Source organism: Arachis ipaensis, chromosome B7 (genome assembly GCF_059453495.1).
Source record: "Arachis ipaensis isolate K30076 ecotype BB chromosome B7, ASM5945349v1, whole genome shotgun sequence".
Taxonomy (NCBI): Eukaryota; Viridiplantae; Streptophyta; class Magnoliopsida; order Fabales; family Fabaceae; genus Arachis; species Arachis ipaensis.
Window position 1 is genome coordinate 131,216,946 of NC_142442.1, and position 17,143 is coordinate 131,234,088.

At 37.1% G+C, this 17,143-nt stretch overlaps 1 pseudogene across 1 annotated transcript in view; it reads left to right on the forward strand.

Moving 5' to 3' along the window:
* LOC107608246 (uncharacterized) overlaps window positions 1-17,143 on the forward strand; it is a 30,791-nt pseudogene that overhangs the window by 2,130 nt on the left and 11,518 nt on the right. The window contains exon 4 of the transcript XR_015892437.1: window positions 11,230-11,460. The product of XR_015892437.1 is annotated as an uncharacterized LOC107608246 (transcript). The remainder of the gene's footprint in view (window positions 1-11,229; window positions 11,461-17,143) is intronic.

A 17,143-nucleotide genomic window follows, 5' to 3' on the forward strand; every position in this document is an offset into this window, starting at 1 on the left:
GAAAGGGCAAACAAAAAACTCTCTTTCTTCCCAAGTGCCAAAGAGGAAGATTTGTTGATAAACCAATCTTTCAATATTTCTCATTTTATCAACCAAAAAACTTTCAGGAATAATCCGAAGATTAGTCCTAGTGGCTACGATTTCACAGCCTGGTATCGACGTCTTGAGCCCACTAAAAATGATGATTGGAGATCTTCAGGAATTCATGAACTACTAAGCCTCTCCCACTTCTCACTTATCACACACCCTTGGATGATTGGGGCTGCGACCTGTTTCTGGAATAGGACAACTAACAACTTCCACCTTCCATATGGAATGATTGGAATGTCCCTTCTGGATGTGGCTGCTATTACAGGGCTTCCGATCAATTCCCCAGACTGTACTCCTGACATGCAGTCAAAGCGTCAATACAATGTGGTCCTGACAAACTCTTACAGTGACTTCATTGCCCACAACATGGGTGCAGAAGGTACAAAAATCACTGATAATGAACATGTTGCCTTCTTATTTTACTGGTTGAATGCTATCTTATTCTGCTCTCAAAGTATCCAAATGTCGAAAATTTACCTTCCTTTAGCCATTCTTCTTCACGAAGGAAAAGCCCTCAATTTGGCCAAGCTTATTCTAGGACACATTTTTTAAGAGCTTGGTCAATTTGTTTGTGACCTCCGAGATAATAAAATCATGAGTGCAGGAGGCCCTCTATGGCTTCTCCAACTATGGCTTAACGCCATTTTCGAAAATTTTATGACAAACAATACATTGATGGTTTTCGATTGTCTGAATACAAACCAAATTTTCCAGACACTGAATCAGATGAAGATAGATTTTGGGCTGTTTTCTCCCTTCTCTATTCTTGCAAAGATTTCGACAATAACCAACTCAATTTCACTCCCTTCTTGCGTCACAACCGTGGTCCTGCTTGGTTGGACCGTTTACTCTTCCGTGACACCAATGAAGCAAATGAACTTGCAAATCGAAGTTGGAAAAACATGCTGGCTCTACAAGTAATACCAATAGGATTACCTTTACACAAAAAGGAAAAATTCAAAATCACCATGTGTGCTCCGAACATGACAGCCAGACAGTTTGGATTTTCTCAAGCCATCCCAACACCACAACCTCGAAATGATGAGCCTTTCTTCCACTTTGCTTTAACCACTCAAGAGGATTTTGATTCTTGCCTCTTAAAGAATCAACAGCGTAGGGACCGTTTCAATTACGTGGTGTACAATCGCAGCTTCTATATCACCAAATCCTGTTTTGAGTGGTGGGCTGCTTATTACTCCAGGTACACTCGTTTCTTTGAAGAAATCCAACAAACTGCGATTCGAACTACCCCTGTTGCTGAGGGTTCTTCGAAAAGAACTCAAAAAAGAAAAGCCGAGGCTGCTCGACCACCACCATCTAAAAGTAAAAGAACTCCTACCAGAACTTCTCGAAAGGTGATTTTATAATTCCCATCTTTAACTTAAGATGTACTTTAACTTATATTTTTTAACCATACTTAATTTTGGATTTCTTATTAGCTGATATTGCCATCATCAATTGAGAGTTCTGAAGAAAGTGAACCGGTCAACAAGGACACTCCTACTATCTCCTCTCAATCGGAAGATGTAGCCGACTCTGACTCTAGCTCCCAATTAAGACAAAGGTCCAGAATCTCCCAGGTAACACAACCATCACTACACACTTAATTTAAAATAAAGTTTAAACTCAAAACTGATGTGTACCTTTTGTACTAGTTTGTCCATGTTAGCCACTCGATTCCAACTGCTGAAGCACTTGGCCAATCAATTTTGCCACAACAACATGGTCAAGAACAATCCACATCACATGACTCCATTCAATTCACAGGACCCACTCAACCAATTCCGGCTGCTTTTCCACCTGCTTTTCATTCAACACAGGTGATTGATTCCACAACAAATCCCCTGCAGCATTTTCTAGAAGAAAGCCATAGACTTGAGTCATCCTCACCAAATCATCAAGTTGCCTTTACTGAAGAAAATCAAGCGATTCCAGATTCTGATTCTGCTTCTAAAGCCGCTGACACTACCAACTCAGATTCCTCTCGATCCAAAGTTTTTGAAATCCCTCCAGAATTGCAACCTGATCCTTCACTCCAGGCTAATCTCCAGACTCCTCTAGGGCCAAGACTGGATACATCGAATGCTCTTACAACTCCAACCAGTGCTACCTTGGATGATTTGATTTCTGTTTTGAATAAAGTTATTCAAGAAAACAAAGTACCAGTGCCTGCACCAGCAATCTCTAGGCCTACTATATCAAGGTCTTCAGTCGAATTAGATCCTAATACTCGGGAGCAACTTCGATCGCTTATCAAGCTCTTGGATCATCCACCTACCACATGGGTCAATGATCCAATTCTCAACAAACTCCTGGAAGATTGTTTGAATTCTTCTTTTGAATTCCCAACCAACACACCATATTCTGCTTCCATCCAAGAATTCAGACAACTACTCAATGATAGCGTTGCATCTCAGTTTCAATTTCAAGAAACTGAAAATGAAGAAGCCACAGCCAAATCAAAAATAGAAAGTTGTCTTGCAACTGCTCAACCAATCCAATCCTCACGTGAGGAGTTTGATGTAAGAATCTCCCTCATGCCATTTCAGTTCAGGCTTTCCATGATCAAGAGGAAGCGAGAATCGAAGCAGAATTGGCTCAACTTCAAAAACAACTTGCCACCATATGCCAAAATCGAGCCACCTTAGCCAAACCTCTGGCTGCAGCCCAACAGGAGCAACATCTTCTTATCCAGAAACTTGTCTCGATTGACATTGAACAGGGAGAATATGAAAAACAACTCGAGAAAATTCAGGCTGACAAGTTCAAGCAAATTGAAATGCTTACAATTCTGGAAAACAAAAGGACAAAGCTGCGCTCTGATTTGGCAAAACTATTGGCATCTTGAACTTTTTTTTTTAACTTTTGTAATGACTATTTCCTTCTCTGAACTTGTGCCTGTTGAATTTCTATATTTGCCAACAATAGAAATGTTTCAGATATTTTCCATTAATCGAATTAACTACTTTTTCTGACTCAATGTCTTTAATCTTATAGGCATTTTCAGAAAATACCCTTATCACTTGAAAGGGACCTTCCCAGTTATGGGATCATTTACCAAGAAATTTTGATTTCTTTTCCATTAGTAAAATAACTTTCAAAACTAACTCACCTATCTTGAAAGATTTCTCCTTAATTCGACGATTATAACTTCGAGCAATACTTTCTTTTTGTCGAATTACGTTATCAAGTGCTAGAATTTGCTCTGAATCTAACTCATTTAATTCATCAAACATGGTATTCCAATAGTCATCGACTGGAAACTCACTCTGTTTCGATACTCTTAGGGTATTCAAATTAATTTTCAATGGTAGTACTGCATCATGACCATAGACCAACTTATAAGGTGAAGTTCCTGTCGAACCTCTTGGTGAATTCCGATAAGCCCATAACACTTGACTTAAGGTCTCATGTCATGTTCGAGGCCTATTCCCGATATGCTTTTTAATCAAGCCAATTAATATTTTATTTGCTGTCTCCACTTGCCCATTAGCCTGTGCATAATAAGGAGTTGAAGTAACCATACTAATGTTTCTTGAAACCACAAAATTTTTGATTCGCTGACCAATAAATATAGTTCTCTGGTCAGTACTTAGCGCCTGAGGAATTCCAAATCGATGAATGATATTTTTCTCGACAAAATCAATTATCTCTATTTGACCAACTTCTATCAAAGGAACTGCTTCAACCCATTTCGTGAAATAATCAATGGCTACTAAAATAAATTTATGCTACTTCGATGAAGGGGGGTGAATTAATCCAATTAAATCTAAAGCCCAACCTCTAAATGGCCATGTCTTTATTATCGAATGTAATTCAGCCGCTGAAATCTGTTGTATCGAACCACGTTTTTGACATTCTTGACATGCCTTTGCATAATCAATATAATCTTTTATCATAGATGGCCAAAATACATGGTTATGATATAACACCCATCTCATTTTCTTTCCTGCCTGATGAGCACCACATATTCCATTATGAACTTCCCCCAAAGCAATATTTTGATCTTCTCGACTCAAGCATCTCAACAAACTTCCATCAATCCCTTTTTTGTATAACTCATCGGCCAATAAAACGAAGTTCATTGCTTTTAACTTTAGTTTTCTATCAACTGTAATATTGGAATCTTTCAAATATCGAGCAATAGGTTTTCTCCAATCGGAATCATCCCATTCGCTCATGCATAGCACCTCTCTCTCATTTGCTGGTACCAAAATTTGATGGATACTAGATAATTTCTTAATAGTTTCTGGACCAATCCGATACTTCGAAGCAATTTGGGCTAACTCATTAGCAATCTCATTATGAACTCGAGGGATATGCACTTAAGAAACTTTTCGAAAAGACGTCAATAACTCCCAAGCAGTTACTAAGTATTTTTGTAACGTCTCATTATTACACTTAAACTCCTTCGACAACTGCTTTAAAACTAACTGTGAATCCCCCAAAATTTGAACTTCTAAAGCTCCTTTGTCGATTAAAATTTCTAGACCCAGAATCAAAGCCTCATATTCTGCTACATTATTGGAACAATGATACTTTAATTCGAACAAGAATTCTGATGGAATACCCTCTGGTGAGATAATAAGGATTCCAACCCCCGCGCCATCTTTATGTTTGGATCCATCGAAATACAATTTCAAATAATTAACTTCTACATCGACTATATTTGTCCCCTGGTCATTCAGATCTTTCGAATTGTCTACAAGAAAATCTGCAATGACCTGTCCTTTCACAGCCTTAGCCGGGACATATTGTAAATCAAATTCCATTAATGTCAGCATCCATTTTCCCAAATGTCCTCTTAACATAGGGAAACTTAGCATATATTTAATAAGATCGATTTGTGCTATTACTTTCACCGATTTAGCCACCATATAACATTTTAACTTCATACAAGCATGATATAGTGACAAGCATACTTTTTCAATCGGAGAATACCTTGTCTCGATATCAGTTAGAACTCGACTAAGGTAATAAACCGCTTGTTCATGCCCAATTTCATCATCCTGGGCTAACATACACCCTATAGTGTTTTCAGATGCTGCAATATATAATTTTAAAGGTTCAAATGGACGCACATTTGCCATAATTGGAGCTTTTGATAAATATGACTTAATCGAATCAAACACCGATTGATGTTCTGTGGTCCATTCGAATTTCGAACCATTCCTTAATTTCACCAGAGGCGCAAATACCCTAGTTCGATCCGAAAGATTCGAGATGAATCTTCGAAGGTAATTTACTTTTTCCAAAAACGACTGTACTTCTTTTTTCGATTTGGGTGCAGACAATGCTAGTATCGCATCTGCTTTATTTTTATCAATAGCTATTCCCTTTTTATGAACAACAAAACCTAGGAAGTTTTCAGCTGATACTCCGAAAGCACATTTCAAAGGATTCATTTTTAATCCTTTCTTTCTCATAGTAAGGAATGCTTTTCTTAAATGGTCTATATGCTGACTCACAGAAATCGATTTTACCATTACATCATCGATATATACTTCTATAAACTTTTCAATAAACTCATAAAAAATAGCATTCATGGCACGTTGATATGTTGCCCCAGCATTTTTCAAACTGAAAGGCATAACCACCCACTCATACGTACCTAATGCCCCAGGACAACGGAAAGCAGTTTTAGCCACATCATCTTCCACAATAAAAATTTGGTTATATCCAGAATAACCATCCATGAAACTAAGAATTTCATTCCCCGCTGCAAAATCGATTAACATATTTGCAATTGGCATGAAATATTCATCCTTTGGAGTAGCATTATTTAAATCGCGAAAATCGATACATACCCTCAATTTTTCATTTTTCTTCATCACTAGAACAATATTCGACACCCACTCCACATAACGAGCAGTTCGAATAAATTTTGCTTTGATCAAGCATTCTATTTCTTCTTTAATTTTCACATTGATTTCAGGAGCAAAACGTCTTGGGGTTTGCTTCACAGGCCGAGCATTGGGTTTCAATGCTAATTGATGTTCTACTAATGAATGATCGAGACCAAGTATTTCATGATAGTCCCATGCGAAACAATCCTTAAACTCATGCAACAAATCGAAAAGCTTAGTTCGAAAAGGATCAACAAGATCTTTACAAATATATGTAATTCGAACATCATCATGAGTCCCCAAATTAATTTCTTCTAAAGGATCCTGAGATTCGAACCCCTTATAATGATAATCTTCGATTGAATATTTTTCAAACCCCAAAGGCTCCAAATCATAAATACAATCGAAAGTAAAATCAATGGAATTATTAGAGATCGAAGAAACTTGATCTTTGATTAATTCATCACTACATTTATTTTCCACACAATAAGCCTCTACTATTAAATCGGCAGTCCGACTCACATCATTAATATCATTACAAGTAATAGAAAAATCATAACTACAACTAGCTTAGTAGATTTACTAATCCTATCTGATTCAACTTTATCAGAAGAATCATCTTTATTTTCTAAAACTTGGAAATTATTTAAATAATTATGCAAAGTTACCAGGTAATTGGAAACTTCCTCAACCTGGTCCATAGTTCAACCTTCGAGGTCTTTAAGAAAGACAATTCCAACCTGTTGGCTCGTAGCCCAAATCTGGATAGCGCAACTTCACCGAAAGTCCTTCAGAAGTCAAATAACACCCTTCAAAATTGTAAGGATTCAGAGATCGATCAACATTAAAAGGCTTCAATTTACGATTATATATCCTAAAATCGACGTGCATTTTCTCGACGTATAGACTCGAATCTGCTTTGATAATTTCAGATTTGCCTTCTTTAGTACACAGAAGCACGCTCTGATGCACTGTAGATGGTACAACACCTACTCCATGGATCCAATCTCTCCCAAGTAAGGCGTTATAACTAGCCTTCGATGGCACCACCATAAATACAGAGTGTCTCTCCGAAGACCCCACCTTTATAGTCAAGGTAACCAACCCTCTCGTTGGTGTAGAATTCCCACTAAAATCAGTCACAATAATATTTGTAGGGACCAACTCGTCAACATGTTTCCCTACTTTTCCCAACATCCTTTCAGGTAGGAGGCTAATCGCTGCCCCACCATCAATCAGCACCTTGTTTATTTTGAACCCATTCATAACAGCAACAATATGAAGGGGACGCAGATGAGACATTTGTCTCTCAGTAGGCCGAGGAAAGAAACCCGGCTCATCTTCTATGCGAATGAAAGAGAAAGCCTCTTCATCTTCTTGATCATAATCCTCATCCGGATTACTTTCGCATTCTCCAAGGTACTCAGTGGGAATTATCGAAATCGTCCCTACCATGTCATCATCTCCTTCATCAAAGTATTCCTCATCGACATCAACATCTTTATGTTTATCGATCCCAGAGGACTAAGCAACTGCCTTCCCTTTTTCCATCTTTGCTGGTGATGGAATTTCCTTGGGATAAGTCTCTCCATCAGAAGGGAAAACAATCCGGGAATGCACAGAGGGAGTTTCCCCTTGCTTGCTTTCTTCCCTGTCTCAATTTGAAGTTTCTTATTTTGATTGAAACTTCTTCTTCCACCTCTTCCTCGTAGGTATCCTCTGGCTCGCCCTTGATAGGAAGCATATTGATTTCGAGACGGTGCTCGATGCCCCCATTGAGGATTGCGTCGATACAGGTGATCACGCCTCTGGAACTCTTGACAGTTCCTAATCCACTGAACACCTATAGCCTGAGATCGGCTCAAAGGTGTAGTCACATCATGTTGAGGGATTTTTGAACCAGAACCCTCTACACGTCGAATTGGCTGCCTCTGACGTGCTTGCTCCTCCTTGTGAGCCAATTCTTTCTTCATCCTCTCTTTTTCGAAGATTGTTGCTGCTTCAACATCAAAAACAGCATTGCATCACAGACATAGTGATACATCCCGGTCTTTGATCTTTTGCTGCACCAAGAAATCCAGCAAGTCATCCCCTGTCCTTGGGTATACAAACCTTACCTGTGATTCAAAATCATCAAGAGCCACATCAAAATCATAAGACATACCAACCATATTCACCCCTAAGTAGGGCTCGACACAATTGGCATCGACTTCGAAAGGATCTACATCAACCTTCATCTCTTTCTTGACATCATCAAATTTCAAACGACCTTCCATGATTGCTTCTTGAATCAAGTCCCTGAAACGGACACAACTGTTAGTCGAATGACTTGTTGCTTGATGAAATTTACAGTAAGGCTTTCCTTTTAAATCTTTTACAGAAAGCAAAGTTCTACCCTCAGGCAAAACTAATTGTTTATCTTTAAGCAACACATCAAAATCTGATCAGATTTCGAGATATCAAAACTATATTTCTTTTCACTTTTAAGTTTTGAATCATTCGACTTTTCACTACCAGGAAGTTTTTTCAGTAAAGAGAAAACATCTGGAGGACCTTTCTTAAGTTCAGCCAAATCGACTTCCGCTTCGAAATCGAATTCCTCCTCTGAGGATTCCATGGTTACATAGGCAACCTTTTCTTTTCGAGTAAACGGTTTACTCTTCGACCTCTATTCAATTCTATGTTTTTCTTTCTCCTTTTTCATAAGCTCAGTCTGCCGAAGCTTTTCAGCCAGATGAGCCAAATCAGGAACATGCACATTAAGCAATTTCTTGCGCATATAGAATCCCAACCCCATAGTTGCTATTTTCACTATCTCACTTTCAGGTAACGTCACATAGCATCTACTTCTAGCATTTTTAAAACGTATTAAATAATCATCGATGATTTCATCATCTTCACATTTCAAAGCTACTAGATCAGTAACTGCTACGTTCATTTCTCCTCGACAAAAATGAGCGTGAAAAACAGTTTCCAACTGATTCCATGTTGTAATCGAATTTGGTCTAAGATTCGAAAATCAGGTAAATGCATTCTTCGTCAATGACGAAGGAAAAATTTCATTTTCAAGTTTTCATCATTAGCTAGGTTCCCAATCTCGACCAAATAACGAGCAACATGTTCAGTTGTCAATTCTCCAATTTCTCCAGCAAATTTTGATGTTATTTTCGGATTTTTCACCCCTATTGGCACTTCATCCATTTGAACTACTTGGGAAAAAGTAGACACAAAATGTGGTTGATTCATAAAACCAACATTCAGGTCAACCCGATTTAAAACCTCCTCTACAATTCGAGTGACCTGATAACGATCACCACGCAATCCATGTACAACATCATCAGCATTTTCACCTCGACGAACCACGCGAGGATTTTCTCGATTTGGAATATGATTTTCATTTTGAAAAATATTTTCCATCTCCTCGTTATTTCCTCGAGCGTTATGCCTCTCACCTTCATCATAATCGACGATTCGAGCAATCCTCTCGACTTGTCTAGCAAGACGCTCAAATCTCGATTCATGATCTGCCATCATGGGATTCAGAATTGTAGTCATTTGCTGAGTCAATAAATTAACCAAGTCATGATGACTTTCCTCCACTTGTTGTCGATATACTGCCATTGAATTCGCAGCATTCGAAGTGGAGCCCACATGATACTCACGAGAATATTCAGAGTGTTGTTGTGGGTTTTGCATATTATTCACTCCATTTGCATTCCCAAAGCAGATAGGCAGCATAAATCCACCCACCGGTGGGGTATAACCAGCAAGAAGACCATAAGGGGGCCATCCAGCAGTTAATGGAGGTTGATTCGGTGGCACAGGGCCACGTGGACGAGTATTGCGTCCAACATTTCCAGTTTGAATAGTCATAACGACTATGCTTTCAGTCTCAATTGCACCTTCCGAACGTGAAGATACGTCGGCTTGTGGCATAGAAACCGGTATGCTATCATTGGTGGATGAACCACCATTCACATTCGATAACTCATCAGCCATGTGAATGATTTTCCCAATTCATAATCGTATACACTAACAATTACGGGAAAAAGACTTATTTGACACACTTCGATTTAAAACTGTCCCACTGGGTGTGCCAATTTGTTTTGTCGATTTTTAGCAAATCGATGGTGGTTCGATATCTAGTGGTCTGGGAGCGAAACCTACTCCTCTGTGCGAGTACCAGTTTTCTAGAAGTGCATCAAAGCGTCTTCGATTAGACAAGTTTTGACAATAAAAATAAAATAAATTTGTAAAATGTTAAATGAAATTTAGAAATCAAAGTTTTCAAAAAGTAAAGACATGGTAAATGAAAAGACTTGTACCAAAATCAAAAGGAAACAGTAAAAGCGCCTTCAATTAAATCAAAGAATTTTAAAGTAAGTAATAGAATGCTGAAAGATAAATTAACATTAAAAATAAGGAATGTAAATAACACTTAGTGAATAAGATTAAATGAAATATGAAGTTTACAAACAGAATTGAAATTAAAAGAAAGAAGAAGGTGGAAGGAACCCTATAGAAAAAGAAAACTCGATCGCAAACTCAGAGATTCGCTGGGATGTGAGAGTGCTAGAGTGTTTTTCTGAGTAAAAGTTCCAACCCTTATTCCCTAACACTTCACAGTATTTATAGACTATCTTACATAACGGTTAATTTGACTATAATTAATTACAATTAAATGAAGAATTACAAATTTAAAATACAATCACTACTCTTGATAACTGTCCCCACTGCGTGATTGTAGATATTTCCAATATTTTTCTCATGTGATAAAAACCACGAACTTTTCCGCTTTCACAATTATTCGATCAGCTTTTCGAAAGCTTTATTCGATTTTCTCGAATCGAATCTCTTACTCGATTTAGTTTACTTGATCGAAATCCAACTCGACACTAATTACTTCCAATGTTGTACCCATATGCGTGTAACCTTCGAAAAACTACACTTAACTTTTTAATACAACTCATTCGTATCGAAAACATTTTTTCGATTAACACCTTTCTTTGAGTTTAGAGTTTAATCTTGTTAAACTTTAATGTGGCAGAATATATATATATATATATATATATATATATATATATATATATTCACGGTAGATAACGTAAGTTATAGACTTTGTGACATTCATATTTTATATTTAACTAAAATGTGTTTCCCGTCCTTCCAAAGCATTCGTTATTGTGTTTTCTGGAAGACATTTGCTTTGAGTTTGCATGCAGCTGCAAAGATAGATTGGTATATATATATATATATATATATATATATATATATATATATATATATTTTGCAGGATATAATAGCTCGATTTGGCAAACAAGAAGCGATGCCTAGAGAATTCTTCACAGATTTTGTGAAGGTCGCACAAGATGAAGGGCGACACTTCATCCTTCTTTCTGCGAGGCCTGAGGAGCTAGGTTCTTATTAAGGAGCATTGCCAGCTCATGATGGCCTTTGGGATTCTGCTACTGCTACTTCCAAGGATTTACTATCACGATTAGCCGTTGAACATTGTGTCCATGAGGTGTGTCTCACATTGAGCTATGGTTTTTTACGGATATGTTTTATATTTGATGCTTGGATTTGTCATTCTAGAAACCAAGATTGAGTCAATAGGATGCTTATGAATAATTTTATTGGCAGGGGAGTGATGGAGGAATCATCAGATTTATTTTATTTTATTTTTCTAAGTTTAGCAGCTCTGAATATATTTTTTTTAATTAAATTGTTGTTTCAAATAGTTTGTCAATGCTTGTAGTGAGAGGTAGGTTTGTGTTGACTAGACCAAATCAAAATCAGATTCTTAATTCATTTTATGAATCTTTTATGTAAATAGAATTAATTATAAATCTTTTCTTTTTTTGGTTTAGCTTAATTTTAGAGATTTTATGATTAGAAATCTTTTCTTTATTTTAGGCTAGTATTTTTTCCTTTTTTCCTATTTTATAGTTATTTCTATTTCTGTAATTCCTCTATAAAGAGGCTGATTCTTTGTACATTTAATAATACAATATATTCAAACACTTCAACTTGGTATCAGAGCAGGATCTCTACACTGTGCGTCTGATTTATAGCTATGACTGACAGTTCCTCAGTCATTAATCCTGAACAGAAGAAAAACACCACTCCTACTCCATCAGATTTAAAATTTGAGCAACGGGTATTAGTTAGTGGTGATTCCCATTCAGTTTAGATCACCACATTTCGACTCAATGGGTCAAACTACCTTAGGTGGTCTCAATCAGTTCAGATGTATATCCGTGGAAGAGGAAAAATTGGATATCTCACCGGTGAGCGAAGCCAGCCTAACATTACTGACCCACAATATAATGTGTGGGATACCGAAAATTCCATGGTGATGACATGGCTGGTGAACTTAATGGAGGAGGATATCAGTAGTAATTACATGTACCATACCACTGCCAAAGAATTGTGGGATAGTGTCAAGGAGATGTGAAGGTTGTAAAAGACTTAGAGAAGGGGGGTTGAATCTATGGCCTTCTTTCACGTTAATGAAATGAACCTTTAAAACAAACTTTCTTTCTGAATCTGTTTGAACTCAGTAGTGAAAAATTTATGAGACAATTTCATTTTGTCTCATGAATATCAGAAAACAGAACAGAGCAGGGAAGATAGAAGCTGACACCATCATGTATCCTAGTTCGGTTGGCTTGTGCAATGTAACCTACGTCCAGTCTCCACCACAACAGTGGTGGAATTTCCACTATAGTTAAAGTATTACATACACCAATTCCACAGGATTGACATAATCCTTTCTCTCTCAAGTTCTAACTTAACTTGACTTGGTTATGCTAATACTTAACTCTTCACTCTTAGTGCTCACCCAACTAAGAAAGGGGTACCTCACTGGTACAAGATACAAGATACAGAATCAACCTAAAGAAATCTAAAATAACTCTAGGCTTTTCACTCAAGTGTATCTCTCTGTTTTTTTTCACTCTTAGGCTTTTTCAATGACTCACTCATTCAGCCTTTTACCTCAAGAAATTACAGAAAGATAAACATTAAAAAGAACATTACAATCTATAAAACATGAAGGAGATTGATGCTTCAACAGCCTCTTTGCTATGTGATAAACCAGATTTGCTTGCCTCTGATTCAGTTCTTTATTTTGGCAGAATGCTCCTTTGACTAGGAAGCACTGTCCAAGTTGATGAACTTCTTCAGAGAACTCTTCTCAGAACATAAACCTCAAAACACTAGTTATCTTTCCTTGGCTTCTGAATGATGAAAAATCTTCTTTTGTACCTCCTTGCATGTTGCTGAGTTGCTCTCTCTTAGGTCAACCCTCGAGCTGTGTGCTTCACCAACTCACTTTTTCACTTTCTTCCACTTTTCCTCAAAATAGGAACTTTGGCTCTGACCTTCTTTGTTAACCGAAAGCCACAGGACAGCAGAAATAAATATTTTCAATGGTAAATCCAAATCTTAGCCATTGAAACACTACTTAGTCCCCAAGACACACTTTTGACCATAGATTCACAACAGTGTTAAACAGAGATCATCTTTCCCATGTATCCCAATTTGGAGTGGCAGAGAGTTGAAGATGAAGAAAAGAAAATGAGATGCATGTAGAAGAAAATAAATCACCTTTAGCTTCTGACTTCTCTTGATACAGTTTGATGTGGGTGATTAGACTTCAACCTTTTTGCTAAACCTTCTCTTTCTTGCTTCTTTGGTGAACAGCTTAGGAGCTAAGCTTTCTCTCTCTCTTTCTCTGAGTTCTGACCGAAATAGGAAAAAGTGAACGTTACTATGGAAGAAGCAACTTGGAGGGATCAACTTGAGTGATATTAAATCAGGCTTGGGTTGGTTCTATTCAAGTTCAGCCCGTTTGTTTTCTATTCATCACCTTTGGGCTTCTATTGTTTTTGTGGCCCATTAAAATAGATTCTGCTTGTTTTGTATTGGGCTGCTGCAACAATGAATTTTAGCCTGCAACACTTAATCACAAATAATTAACATTAATTAGATAATTGTCTAATAAAATAATATTTGTCATCATTAACTAATTTAGTTGATTTCTTAACTTAACAATCTTCCCCTTGATGACAAACATAATTAACAATTAACCAAAAGGTATTGAATTTAAATTGAGTTGAGAAACTTCCCTTTGATTTTATGTTACTTGCTTTAGTGTTGCTCCCCCTTTCCTTTTCAAGGGTAGCTCCCCCTGGATTTATGTTCTTTTCTTCCTTCCTATTTTTTATACTTGTAGAGAACACAATAATGAACTATACACAATACAACTTGACTAAGGGATATTACATAACCAGCAGCACAAATCCAGCTCAATATTTAACATATCATGTCAGCACCAAAACAGAGCATCAAGTTTAATAAGGGCAAACTAGCAACATATCATATAAAGCAAGTTCCAATTTTCATGCCAAAAAATCACAATCGTAGCAAAATTTGCAAATCAAATTTTCATGCAAAAAAAAAATCACAGTAGTAGCAAAATTTGCAAATCAAATTTTCATGTCGAAAACATTGTAGTAGCAGGAATAAAAAATCACAGCTAAAATTTACAATATTCATGCTACTCATGCTACTACTCAAGCTATTACTCTCCTTTTTTTCATCAAGGGTGGAAAATAGGCAAGATCAAGAAAAAAACCGTACCTTAAAATCTGCAAGAAAGTGTTAATGCATAGTTTAAACATCAAATTAATTGAAAGTAAGTGCAGCAGTAGTTAAAGTATTACAGTCATCCGGAATAATAAAAAGTAGTTCAAAAACACAAGAGAAACAGTTTTCATGAGACAAAAGCGAGCAGATAGCAGCAGCAACATGAGACAAATCTAGGCATCTGAACCATTTTCTTCAGAATCAGCTTCCTCTTCAGCATCAGTGGCATGATCTTCATCTTGTTGAAGATTATCAATGAGCTTCATGAACACAGCCACTCGATCTCTTGATTTACGAAGGAAATTCTCATGCTTGCTTGCCAGTTTCCTTTGTTCCTTACTCATCGCGATCATATGATTGGATTGAGAGACAAATTATTGGACTACATCTCGAACAACATTAAACATAGCAGATTTTTGTCCAGTGGAGATGGAAGTGCCCTCAGTGGAAGGAGGAGGAGATTCCTCAGGAATGAACTCATCATCTTCATCATCTAGAACCACTCTCTCAGAACGAGTAGGTCCTTTTTGCTGTTTTACTGCACCACCTCCTTTTAGATATGAATGTCTATTTTCATAATCCTCATTGGACAAGTCAACACCAAAATGCTCAAAAATACAAGTTAGAAACATGCCATAAGGAAGGACTTTGTCTTTCTCACTTCTAACAGAGTCAAACATGTATCTTATCATCAAATAAGCAAAAGAAATTTCTATTTTAGTAAGCAGGGCATACAAAACAAGAGTGTCAGTATAAGATACCCTTTGATATGAACCACTTTGAGGAAGTATGATGTGATTTACAATTCGGTGCAACTGAGCATGTTTATATCCTAGGACTTTGTGAGTGGGGGTAATGCCATCAATCAAGGAAACATGTTCACAAATATGAGCCAAAGCATCATTGAAAGAAATACCAACTCCTTCATCCCACTTAACAGAAGTATAAGCACAAGCCCCAACATCAGTGTATTTCAATGAATCACTGATGGTTTCATTGTTTAGCACAATGTCTCGGCCCTTGACATAAGAATGAACACTACCCTCATGATATGTCATGTTAGCATAAAACTCTTTGACCAAAAGAGGATACACTGGTTTTTTGATGTTAAAAAGGTGATTCCAGTTTAGAAATTCTAAATTTTCAAAAAAAAAGAAAAATCTTTCTTTTTCAAAGTTGGTAAATCAGCATGAAAAGAGGGAGACAAGGTACGATACTTAATAACTCCTTCATAAAAGTCATTATTCATGGCAGACTTAAATCTGTAAGGTTTATAGTTGGAATGAGATGTCATGAAGTGGGATTTATGAGTAAAGGGATCAATGTCTGGTTCTCTAACAGATTTAAGAGGGAGTCGAGGTTTAGCTCTCTGAGAACGCAAGGGAACAGACCTTGTCTTAGGTTGAGTGGGCTCAGAGGTAGGTTCGGTAGCGGCTGGGCGTTTCCCTTTCGATGAACTCGGCTTCAACGAACCAGGTTTAGATGGAGGTTCCTTAGGTGGTGGCGTCTGCTTGGCTGAAGGTGGAAACCTTGAGGGGTTCTTAGTGCGAGCCATTGGATCTGACCGAGGAGGTGAGGTAGGAGGAGAATGAGATGGAGTGAAGGTTTGGTCTTGAGAGCGAGTGGAAGGTTTTTGTTTTGCAGGAAGCTTGAAGATCTTTTCATGAGGGGGCTTTTGTGAAACAGTTTTCTTCCTCATTTGGTTGGTTTCTGGTTTTGAACAAAGAGAAGCAATAAAGGTAGTGGGAGAAATCGAAGAGTTTGAGGAGTTATGGAGGGAGAAGAAGAAGTATTGGTAACCGTATCCAAAAGAAATTTTCTTAAACTATGCAACTACATCATCTCTGATTTGACTTGAAAGGACTTGACATCATAAAGAGAAAGATTTAATTTTATTAAAAATTAAAATGGAAATTAATTTTTTAAATTTGAAACTTTTTGGACTTAAAGATAAAAAGAAATAAACTAAAACACACAAGCCAACAAAAACAAAAAGAATATGTAGCATTCATATTGGGTCCAGGAGTGGTTTGGTTTAAGAAAACATATTGGACCATCCCATGTTCAGATTTTTTAGGTTGGCTCAGATGATTCTGCTCGTCCAACAAGGCTAGAGAACGTTGATTGGAGAGAAGGTTCTTCATTTGCCCAGAATTGTCTCATACCTGTTTATGAGACAAAAACTCCAACAAACACATCAACAACTTTCAAACAATGAATCATAGCTTAAAATCCCTAGACTAGTCCTAAGCATGCAAAATCTGTCCTTAGCTAGTGGTTTAGTGAAAATATCAGCTAATTGCTCCTCTGATTTAACAAATTAAATGCTAATATCCCCTTTTGAACATGTTCTCTTATTGAGTGAAATCTCATTTTAATATGTTTAGTCCTAGAGTGCAAAACTGGATTTTTAGAAATATTAATGACACTCATATTATCACACAACAAAGGAATATTTTCAGCATTTAATTTGTAATCAGCAAGCTGTGTTTTTAACCACATAAGCTGAGAACAACAAGAAGAAGCAGCTATATACTCAGCCTCTGCAGTGGATA